The following is an 11,317-nucleotide window of genomic DNA, read 5'->3' as shown; positions in this document are numbered from 1 at the left end:
CCTGTTCATTTCTATGGGGCTCCAGGTAGGCATAAAGGTCTGCCTATACAGAGCAGAATGTAGGATTGGGGCCTCAATTCTTTTTTAAATAAACCATATCTCTGAATTTGAGGAAAATGCATCTTATATAGTTAAGGGAGCACATGCAGCTATGTGCACTGACCTAAATGGTTGTACTTTAGCCTAATGATGGCTCAGTTCTACGAAAGCTCTTCTAGGATGACTGGGCCCAGAGTCCTACCCTGTGTGCTGTGATATTAGAAAGGGTCTAACCCTAAAGGGCTGTACTAATGAACATCTTAATTTTCAGTGAGGGTGAAATTCACCCCGTTCAAAGGGCCAACCCAAGAGCCAGCCACAGAATTTGAAAAGTAGTCTTAAATGGTACATAAATGATTAAAGGCTTTGAGATGAATTTCACCTTGATTAAACAGAAATGGTAACAGAGCAAAGGAGTTCAGTAAGAGATACTGGCTTACAGTGGGAAAAAAAGTCTCCCTTAAAATGACAGTGGTCTTCTTATTCATGCTCTCCATTGCCATATTAGAATTTTAATGAAACTTGGTGAGTTCAGGACTTTGATTTTTGGTAATATCCTTTCACCATGAAAAACTCAGACATATTTCACATTACCAGGTGTACTGGTGTTAAAGAGCTCCCACAGGGAACAGTTACTCAATCCCTCCTCTAACTTGTCAAATTACAAGTTTTCCTAGCAGGTTCTAGGTTTTGTGCATGTGAGTTTTTTGTTGATGTTGTTTCTGGGCTACCCATTAACCTATTTGAGAGATTCTTTCCTGAGGTCCCTCTCACAGAACTCAAATATCACACACGTGGGGGTTAGCAATAACATCACTATTTCTCAGTATTTTAATTAGAATTTAAAACTAAATTATACTCCAATATTAAGTTGGAAATATATTTTTCAAAGCAGAGAAATGTAGTTAAATCATCCCTCTAATTCTATCCCCTATCTATTGACTCTCTCTCTTTCAACAATGTTTTTCAGATTCACAACACGTGTATTATCCTGTCCTTTTCAGTGCTGCTTTTACAATGTATCTAAAGCTTTGTATCACCTAGATATACAAGGTCAGGCCACCCTGTTCTAAATTATCACAGAAATTATATTGGATAATTGGACAGGTGATGAATGTCATAGCTGGGTCATGGGCAGACCTAATGGTCAGAGCCAGAGTCCACAGTCACAAGACAGGCGTCAAGAGTCAGCTGGGTCAAGATACCCAGGAATCAGAGGCATGAGACAAACTGGGGAATAGAACCATGAGTCAGGAGTTTGAGTTAGGACAGTTCAGGATACCAAGGAGTTAGAGACAGAAGACAACCACAAGGTCAGACATCAGGAGTTAAGCCAGGTCGGGATGCCAGGAAGTGAAGCTGGGGGAGCCGGAAGCACACAGCCCAGAACACGGTGAAGCCCAGTTATTCAGACCGCTTTCTGTTCCTGCAGCTGCCTTAAGTAGGGCCAGTGGGCTGCTCTGGGACTCCACCAATTGGACCTCAGGAGCAGACCCTGAAACTGGGGCTGGGCTTCATGGGTCCTAGGTAAGCAGCTATGAGCAGGCTACCAGTGAGGGTTAGAGCATGGCTGCAGCTGTGGACCTGGGTTCAAGCCCTATGGGTCATGAGCATGAATGAGTTATGAAGAGAGTTGTAGGTAGATAATTCAAATGCCTACTTCTCTTGGAGGGTCAATCTTCTAATGAACTTTTTTAAACTATAAATTGATTATCCATATTTTCTATCTGGAAAAAATGAACAGGATGATCTTTAACATGGTCCCATATGATATCGTGTGATGAGACTTGTCCTAAGCTTGGTAAACAAAGACAACAGGGAAGGATTCCTTACTACACTATCTTCAGTCCAGGAGGCCACAATGATGTCAGTTTGCTTTAACATTCTCTCTTTTCACTTTGTAGGTAGGTGTCATTATATAATTGCTTAGCACAGTCCTCTGTACTTGAGAATATATATTATTCTATAATTTTAATTTGTTTATCCACTGAGACAATGAAAAGTGTTCAGTGTGTCTGTGGGGACCTAGGACATGAAACTGGATTTGTACAGAACTTTCCTATTAAATTGTTTACCTAGATTTTAGGTAGACTTTACGGGTAAAATTTGATACATGTAGTGTTTGTTTTGTGTTCATGTCTAGTTGGTATAGATTTTCCTAGCTGACAACAACCATGACTGGCTACTGTTCAGAAACTGGCTGTTAGTATGTTAGTAGAATAATCTGTTTTTCCATATTACTGTGCATCCATGCAGCGTGATAGCTATTCAGTATGATTACATTTGGTACCAGCTCAAAGGCTGCAGTTACCTCTTTCATCTAGATGTGCATTATTATTTACTAGGCTACATTACACTAATAAACTGCCTATTGAACTTGTGCTGAAAAAAGATAAGACAGACCATGTTCAGCAACATTTCAGTAACCACAGATAAACCATTCTGCTTTTTTCCGCTAACCTTTTCTCTGACTCTATCCAAATGGCATTCATGTTCTCCATTCTGCTGAAACTATTGATATTGTCCTTTACTAATGACATCTTTATGAAATCCAAGGGCCTCTTTTCCTTAGTCATTCTCTTTACTCCCTCTGTTGCCTTTGCTACTGTGAACCAATGCTGTCTTAAGACCCTATATTCACTGGGCTTCTAGGACTTTGCTACTCCAAGATCTCCTTACTTACTGCTTCTTCACTATGACCATTGGTGGATACTGTTCCTCCATCCCCTTTCTGTGAAGATTCACCAGATGTCTGTGTTTGGTTCCCTATGTTATTCTCCCTCTGCACTTGCTCCGTTGGGAATCTCATACACTCCTATAATTTCAGTTATTAACTTTGTTGATGACTCTCAAACCTGTATCTCCATCTCATCTATCTGCCCTGTAGCTAAATTCATATAACTGCATTCCCTGTAATATCTTCTCCTGCATGTGCCACACCTCTTCCTCAGACTATATAAATCTAACGCTGATGGACAGATTCCTATCATCACCTCCTCACTTTTAAAATTCTTCAAAGCGCTGCATACACCCCAGTTCTTATTTTCTCTTACAGTCTCTCATGTATGATGTTTTGATAGATCACCTCACCCAGCTGTTCTTTTCATCTCTCCCAGCTGAGAAAGGGCACCTTTTCTCATACCACTCTTTATCCTGGGAATAACTTCCTTTCTTCAGTGTACATAGGAGCCTTCCTCACCTTCTAGTGGCTAATAAAATTCCATAGTTCCAGCTATTCTTGTTCTGCTTCATCTCAGATTTGGAATTTAACTTTCATCACAGTGATAGTAAATGCATTTTTAAAAGAACACAGAATTACGAAAAATGCATCTCAAATATTGATCCACAAACCAGACCATTCTGATTCATCCTTCCTCTTCCTTCTTTGTTTCTTGTCTAATCTAGATTGTAAACTCCTCAGGGAAGGCTCTTCAGCTTGTTTGCAAATCACCATGCACACCACAGGCCTATACAAATAATATCAGGAGTAATTTCCTAGAGGAATCAGGGCCCCTTCTTCTGTGCACTTCTGTCCAGTATATTGGGAGAGTTTCCAATAGAAAATACTCACAATATGAGTTAGAGGATTTATGTTTGTGTATTTTAGATGATTGGCCAAAATCTATAAGCAATCATCCAAGAAAATATTGTTCCTTTGGGCCTTTCCAGGTGCCAAAAATGTAATTCTTATCAAATACAAATCATTATTACTTGCTCTTAGTTTTCAGTCATCTGGCTATTATTCAAAGAACAGAAGATAAATTTGACTCAATAACAGGTATTTGGCTGCTTTTACTCAAACTGCATGAAAACTATCTGCACACTTTGTCATTTTAGATTAACAATATTATGTGTTACACCACAGGAATCTCCTTTTTCTCCTTTTCTTTTTATTTCACAGATGTACAGTATATTCTTTTAACAGTTCATGTTGCCCTCTGTTTAAAAAAGTCAATGCAAATAAACAATCATGAGTACTCATTATCTATTATCCATTTCTTTGGAAGGTTTATTAACATAATCCTCTTCCTATTTCCCTTATGATCCTGATTGTGAGATTTGATTTCAGGGAGAATGCAGTCTGATGCACAGCAAGATTATCGAGTTGTTTTGTAGGGGAGCAAGCAGTTTTCTCGATGGAGGAGATGAGTAGGACAGGCTTCATTTTATGTTTGTGCAGAAAAGAAACATTATTTTAAGCTGAAATTCATTCTAGAGTGTGCCATGCTGATCTGCTTAATAGGAGGAACAAAGTAAAAGTGATAGGTTCTAAGACTGAATCACAAATCACAAATTTTTAGAGAGACTTTATTTTAATTGATGTCTGATTCATGCATATAAATTATGCATTTATGTGAACAAACAGATACTTTCATGTGTGTACAACTGGTTTTACATACAGTTACCAATCCATGTCTGAACTTACTTCACTTTCCAATACAATTACTTTTTTGCATCTGTCCATATCAGGCCAAATTCTGATGTTTACTCACCATGAGTAGAATCTTAGTCCTCAAATAGACTCAATAAAAGTCAGTAGGACTACTGGCTAAGTAAGGCACAAATCAAAGGAAATAAAAGTTTCCTCACAAATAGCTGCATTTATATCAATGGGACTATTTGTAGAGTAAGATGTTATTCAGCATATGTAAGGGTATCCAAATTTGGTCTATCATGTTTCATGATTTTTCTCTCACTGTAAATCTAGGCCCTGATTCCAAAGAATAGAGAAGCAGATGCCTGACTTTTAGCCCGTGAGTAGTTCCATTAATTTGTGTGTGAAGTTTTGTTAAAGTTAGGCATGTACTTCAGTGTATTGCTGAGCTGGGTTTCCATGCAGTGTTTTAGTAACAGAAAGGTACACTGTGCAGCTACAAATATGATGGACTGAAAATAAATCCCTAGGAATAAAAGTAACGGTGCCCTTTTGTTCATATTGAACTTGTCATCTTTATCTTGGTTGGCATTGTCTGTCCCCACATCAGATGCATGATAAGGGCCAGATTTTTGGAAGTGTTGAAGTGATTTATATTTTTTTAATATATGACTAATATGTATTTATTATCTAATAGTAAAAAAAAGACACAATTGACTTAAAGTTGAATATTATTTAAAAATATGTAGCAACATGTAGGCAACTGTCTGCAACTATCACCTTTCCTATTACTAATGCTGTGAAACTTGTGCTAGATATAACAGTCATGCTGGTTACAGTTGTTCCTTGAAAGTGTGGGATAACTGAATTTGACTTGTGTATTTTTTTGTATATCATGATCTGTAAAGCGTCTGTTGCATTATTTTTGATCTTGAATTAAAATCATTTAGTGGACTATAATTTACAGGATCACAAGATAGCATGCATCAAGTGATGCCACTTGATATCAAAGAAAATATACTCTCAGCCCTCCACCCCCCCCAAAAATTCTTTCTATAAATCAAGAAAAACAAGAATAAAAATCAGACAAAATGCCAAAAGAATGAGTGATGACTTCTGTTATCATGTACAATTCTAAAATGATCTTTTGTAAAGCAATTGAATCTGTAATCCCTCCTTGCTGTGAGATTTCATTTGGTTGACAATTTAAATATGGGTCATTTCCTGCCGTAGGGTTACTACAGTAGGTACCTGTCCACTTGAATCATCATCCAAAATATTTCAACTATCAGAGTAAACTAATCAAATTCATAAACCACAAGTCTATTTAAGCAGAGCTGGTATGTTTTTTCCCCCCGTACATGAAAGGATTCTGGGAAGATGCAGATCTCTGAATAGCTTTAAGGTAATAACAGAAAGTAACAGGAATATTAAAAAAAGAATCATTTGCATCTCTTGAGGTTTGTTTTTTAAAAGAGTGAGAAAAAAAACTCTCTCCAGCACAACACAAATTAATTACACAACACAAATCTTCTTGTTTTGGCAATGTCAACATTTGATTAGATTTATTTTAGGTTTGATTGAACAGCCTATTTAATTAAAATTAAAACAAAAGAAAAACTGCATTAATGCACTTTTAAACTTGAGATTTTAATCATACAAAAGTTGGGTAGTTCAACAGTTTTGATCCCAAAGCAACATTAACTCTGCCACATTGATTTATATAGTATTTTGGCTTACTGTTTATGACAATACTTTCTATGTACAGAGCTTTTTGTAATTATAAATTAATGTTAACAACAACCCTGCATAGAAACCCTGCAAATGAGTAATATTAGCTCTCCTACACAGCTAGGAAAAGCAGAGGTGACATGGTTTGCAAAGGCAACAAAACTGCATCTAAAACAATCAGGGCCTGAACTAGGGCTCAATTTCTTCTTCAGGCCTGAGCTGAAATTACTATGAGCCAGATTTTTATATCCTCAACCACATTAATTAATACCTTTCTCTATGAGTCAATTGATTTCAGTGGAACTGTGCATGGAGTAAGTTGCCACTCAGTGGAAGGAAAGCTATTAGAATATGGTTCAGTACGTGTAATGCAAATAAATTAATAAAACTGGGACAATTGAATTCTCACACTTAATGTAGCATTAATTAATGTTCTTGTGTTTATATTTAAATGAGGATTTATATATAATAGGGCTCTAAGCCTTGGTAGAGGTAGGAATGTTCTAGAAGCTGGGAGCAGTGGCTATGGGTTGTCATTGGGGGAATGGGTTTGACAGCTCTCTCACGTGCACGTTTGAAAGAAAGAGACAGAAAAAAAAATGATAATCCAGGAGTGGGGCTGGGCAAAATTCCAGTCAACCGAAACATTTTGAAAATTTAGATTGAATTCATTGAATTGTTTGGGGTTTTTTTAAGAAAAAAAATCAGAAAGAATCAGAACATTTTGTGTTGATATTTTCTAAATACAACTTCAACATGAAATACCTTTGCATTTCAAATTTTACTGCAATTTTATTTTTTTAAATGGTTAAAAAAAACTCAGAAAACAAAATGAAACATTTAATTTAGGGTCAAATGAAACATTTTGTTTGACTTGAAACATTTTTTTTCAATTGTTTTTGCTTCATCCACAGTACTGAAAATTAAGTTATTTGCACTGCTCTGTCCAGGAGGGTTTCTTATGCTTAGAAGTAGGCAATTTGGGGGAATGTCCATGTGGGAGATCTGAGGTTTTTCATAGCAAAGTGTTGAATTGATTCTAGATTTGTCATGTGGGAGAGTGGGACAGCTGTATTCTTGTCAATAAAAGAAGAAGAAATCAGTGTTTCTTCAGCTGAAAATGGAATTGTGAACTTTTCACAAGCAAGGTACCAGGGAACATTTTGCCATTTGGACAGGGGACTCCATTTTCCTCAGTGAGGCAGAGAGGCCAGAAATTGGCAAAGGAGATATCAATAGATGGCTCATTCAGTCAAAAATGTGCATGCTCCATGGGTTTCAGTCTACTGTGCAATGTTTCTTTCAAGCCATGTAACATTTTAAAATAATTGGCTCAAATAAATCATAGCAGGTAATTTAGTAAAGGTCACTCAAATGTTTACTACCATGACACAAACCACAGGGTTACCCTTTCTCTCATTTCGTCTCTATGTCTTTAGCTTCCATCACCAGTTGACAGTTGTCCCAGCTCACACATCCTTCAAATTCATCCCATCAGCTGTCCATCTGCCTCAAGGTTACAAACAGTTACAACTCACAAACAGAATGGACAAATCGTATGTTATTTGCATCAGGGTTTTCATTCATGTTGGAAGCACTTTTGAAGGCTGACATTTAATAAAAGAGATTTTCTTCTCTAGAAAGAGATTACTCAGCAGTGCTGCTGGCAACTGATGGTATATTTTCACTGTGGGTTTTCCTATTGTAATACACTGTAAGAAAAATATCCATAGCCAAATTAGCTTAAATAGAAATTTCTGCCTGAGCATGGACTGGGTAAAAATGACAAAGATGACTCCAAATATTAAAAACTTCATAAAAATGTGTTACACAAGGAAGAGTAGCTAGTGGGGAATGAAATGTTCACATCAAACTCTCTAACCTGAACAAATCTCATCTGACTTTAGGTTTCATTATAAACTTGAAACTCAGACAATGGTTCCCGAGAGCCAGATTTTGATCCCCCTTACTCATATTGATTACTAAGTGACTGAAATCAGTGGGACCACACGTGGAATCAGGTATCACTCAGTGTGAATAAGGGTATCAGAATCTGGCCTGAAAGGTTTGTTCACAAACCTTTTCAGAGAACCTGAGCCCAGTTTTAGTCATGATGGAATAATTTATGGTTGCACATCAAAACTCATTGTTTCCCATTTTGAAATGAAATCATCTATAGTTTATTCAACTGACTTATAATTTGACATTGAATTTAAAATTGAAAGCAAACCTTAGCGGGAGGAAAGTATGAAGCTAAAACAAGCAAATATACAGACTAATCTTTGTAAATTAAAACCATTAAGCATTACACAGCTCTAATAGTCATATTGCATTGTTGGCTCCTCTTTCAATAGCAATAATTTACCAAGGTATATCTAATTTCAAGAACATGTTCTTTTTCTTTAAAGCATGCACCAAGAGATGTAAGGGATGAAGGATTTTAAAGACATGGCACTTACATGGTAGTAAGATATTGTTTGTATCTTCTAATTTTTTATGGCAATTTTTATAGCAATTATGCCATGCATTTTTTATGGCAATTTATTGGAACCTTAGTTACAATAAACCTGGGAACTAAGGTTGGTTGTATTACTGCAAAAATTGTGTTGGGAACTTTCATTTTATTCTGAATGATGTTTTCATTCAGCTGTTTATGCCCTTTTTTATTTTCTGTTTGTGAATCTTCCTGGAACCTAAAGGAAGAAACACTAGTTGCAGGAGGGAAGAGTTTGGCGGAAGCACCAGGAAGCCAGTCTGTGTGCACATCTGGGTTGCTTGCTGAAGTTGCAGCACCTCTGAAGATAGTTCTTTTAATAAAGAGTTTAGTTTTAGAAATAAGAAGTCCTCTCGTGTCATTAATCAACACACAGTACATGAAATAGTAAATATTAGTACAATTTTTTTCATAGTAGTATTTGGGAATGTTTGTCATACAAATACACATGTTGGAATGTGAACATGGATGTTTGTGTGCAAATAAGAGTTTTTCACTATTCGTTATTCCCAATTTGATATTTGACATCCTCTATTTTCAAGTTTGTAAAAATATCGGTTATCATATTGGTGATTAGCAAAAAAATAGAAAAAATAAGTGACTACTTATGCACCCTAATTAGTGAAAACAAATGGACAAAGAAATTTGATTGCTGAGATTATTTGGTTTATAACAGGGTTTCTCAAACAGGGGTCGCCGCTTGTGTAGGGAAAGCCCCTGGCAGGCCGGGCTGGGCCGAGATGTTGACCTGCCCTGTCCTCAGGTTTGGCCGATCGCGGCTCCCACTGGCTGCGGATCACTGCTCCGGGCCAATGGGAGCTGCTGGAAGCGGAGGCGGACAGGGCAGGTAAACAAATCGGCCTGGCCCGCCAGGGGCTTTCCCTACAGAAGCAGCAACCCCTGTTTGAGAAACCCTGGTTTATAACAAATAGAAATCTTTCTTTTTTAGTTAATCATTCACAAGTAGGAAAAAAAAATCTAAATCCATCACATAAGTCATTCACAGTGAATGAAACCATTTGTATTTACAACTATCAGCTTCAAAACCATGGTTGATCACAACTTTACTAAAGGGTTCAGAGACAGTAGTGATCCCTGGGCCCCAGTGCAGTAATATAGCATGTCACTGCCATTGCTGTGCCCCTTCAAAAAGGCCTGTTTGTTTTTTGGTGAGGAGAACATCTGCTGCTGCCCTGTTAATGAAGATGGTGTGACTTCTGTTGTAAGGTTGTTTCGCCAACTCCTCAATTTTAGTTTACTTTGTGTCTAGCCAAAACTAAAATAACACAAACTGTAACAAATGAACTGTACAGCAGTTGTTTGGCACTTGCATGCACACTTTAAATCTCTCTGAACCAAAATGAAACAACACTATATCAGCCCCTGTCTGTTCCTAAAAGGTCAAAGTCTATTCTCTAGTACTCCAGTGCCAATCCGGAGTACAATGGTTACTAATAAAAATACAGCATTTGCCAATGGTTACAAAGTATTGTCTATGATTACTGCAGTTTCTACATGTATTTACAATAGATGATATGTGTGCTATCCAGTATTGCCTTTTTAATAGCTTCTTCTGTAATTCACTGACCAATTCATTTACTCCAGAGTTAAACTGTGTGCTCTAAATGTCTAAAATTAGAGAGAAATATAAAACTGCCAGTTCCAACTGCTGTAGCAGCTAATCTAAGGATAAATGGGATCTCAGAAAAGAGGGAAGAAGTCAATTCTGACAACAGTCCTCTCAGTGAGACCCTTATCCAAAACCCATTGAAATTGATGGAAATACTCTCATTGGCTTCAATGGGCTTTGGATCAGATTCTGATTGCATGTTGTTCAGTGCAAACTCTACCTTCATTCTTGTTTCTAGATAATACTAGAGCTGTGCAAATAACTGATTTTTTTTTGTTTTGGTTTGGTGACAGAACCAAAACACTGAAAAATTGTTTGAGGTCAACCCAAAACTATTTTTTTTTAATTTTTCAGGGAAAAAAAGTCCTTTCTTTTTGTTTCAGGTAGAACAAAACATTTTGCTTCATTTCATTTGTGTTTTCTATCTTATTAAAATTAAATTAAATTAAAATTCAAAAGAAAAAGTCATTTTGATTGAAAAATCAAAATGGTTTGAAAATGTATAAATGAAACAATACTTTATGGGAGGGAGAGGAATAATCAAAATTTTGGCAAATTTGACACAATTTCTCAGTGTTCTGGTTGACCCCTCTGTACATTTTTTGGAGAAAAAATGTTTTGTCCAAAAACTTTCACCCAGCTCTCCTTCTTCTATCTCACACCTTCATATTAAGCATTATAGTATAGGCTAGAAATGATTGGAAGAGCCTGGCTCTTCCTCTGTTATTCTTTCCCAGCCTGTACTAAAAGAAGACAAAATTTAATATTTATTTTGGGGCCAAATTCTCAAATGAGCTCACCTCCCATTTAGACACCAAAATAAGTTGCCAGATTTTCAAAAAATCTTGGCATGTTGGCTGCTACTGAGCAATTCTTGAAATCTGACCAAAAGTGTCACATTGGGAACTATTGGTTCAGGAAACCTTGAAACTCTATCTTTTAGATAGGTGCTTAAATGATAGATGAACTTTTCTGAAAATCTGATCCCAGTGGTGGATGCTGAGCACATGAAAATGTAACCCTGAACTTCTTTCCACAAAGAAATAAA

The 11,317-nt window shown here is 36.8% G+C and overlaps 1 long non-coding RNA gene across 1 annotated transcript; it reads left to right on the top strand.

The window, feature by feature from the left end:
• The first annotated feature begins 1,813 nt into the window (after positions 1-1,813).
• LOC120391435 lies at positions 1,814-7,690 on the top strand. The gene is made up of 3 exons (XR_005591349.1): positions 1,814-1,943; positions 4,748-4,793; positions 7,585-7,690. It is a non-coding gene; the product is annotated as an uncharacterized LOC120391435 (long non-coding RNA).
• Positions 7,691-11,317: the final 3,627 nt, after the last annotated feature.

Source organism: Mauremys reevesii, linkage group 1, assembly GCF_016161935.1.
Source record: "Mauremys reevesii isolate NIE-2019 linkage group 1, ASM1616193v1, whole genome shotgun sequence".
NCBI lineage: Eukaryota > Metazoa > Chordata > Testudines > Geoemydidae > Mauremys > Mauremys reevesii.
The sequence above is the reverse complement of the archived record's forward strand: the minus strand, read 5'-3'. Positions and strand labels throughout refer to the sequence as shown.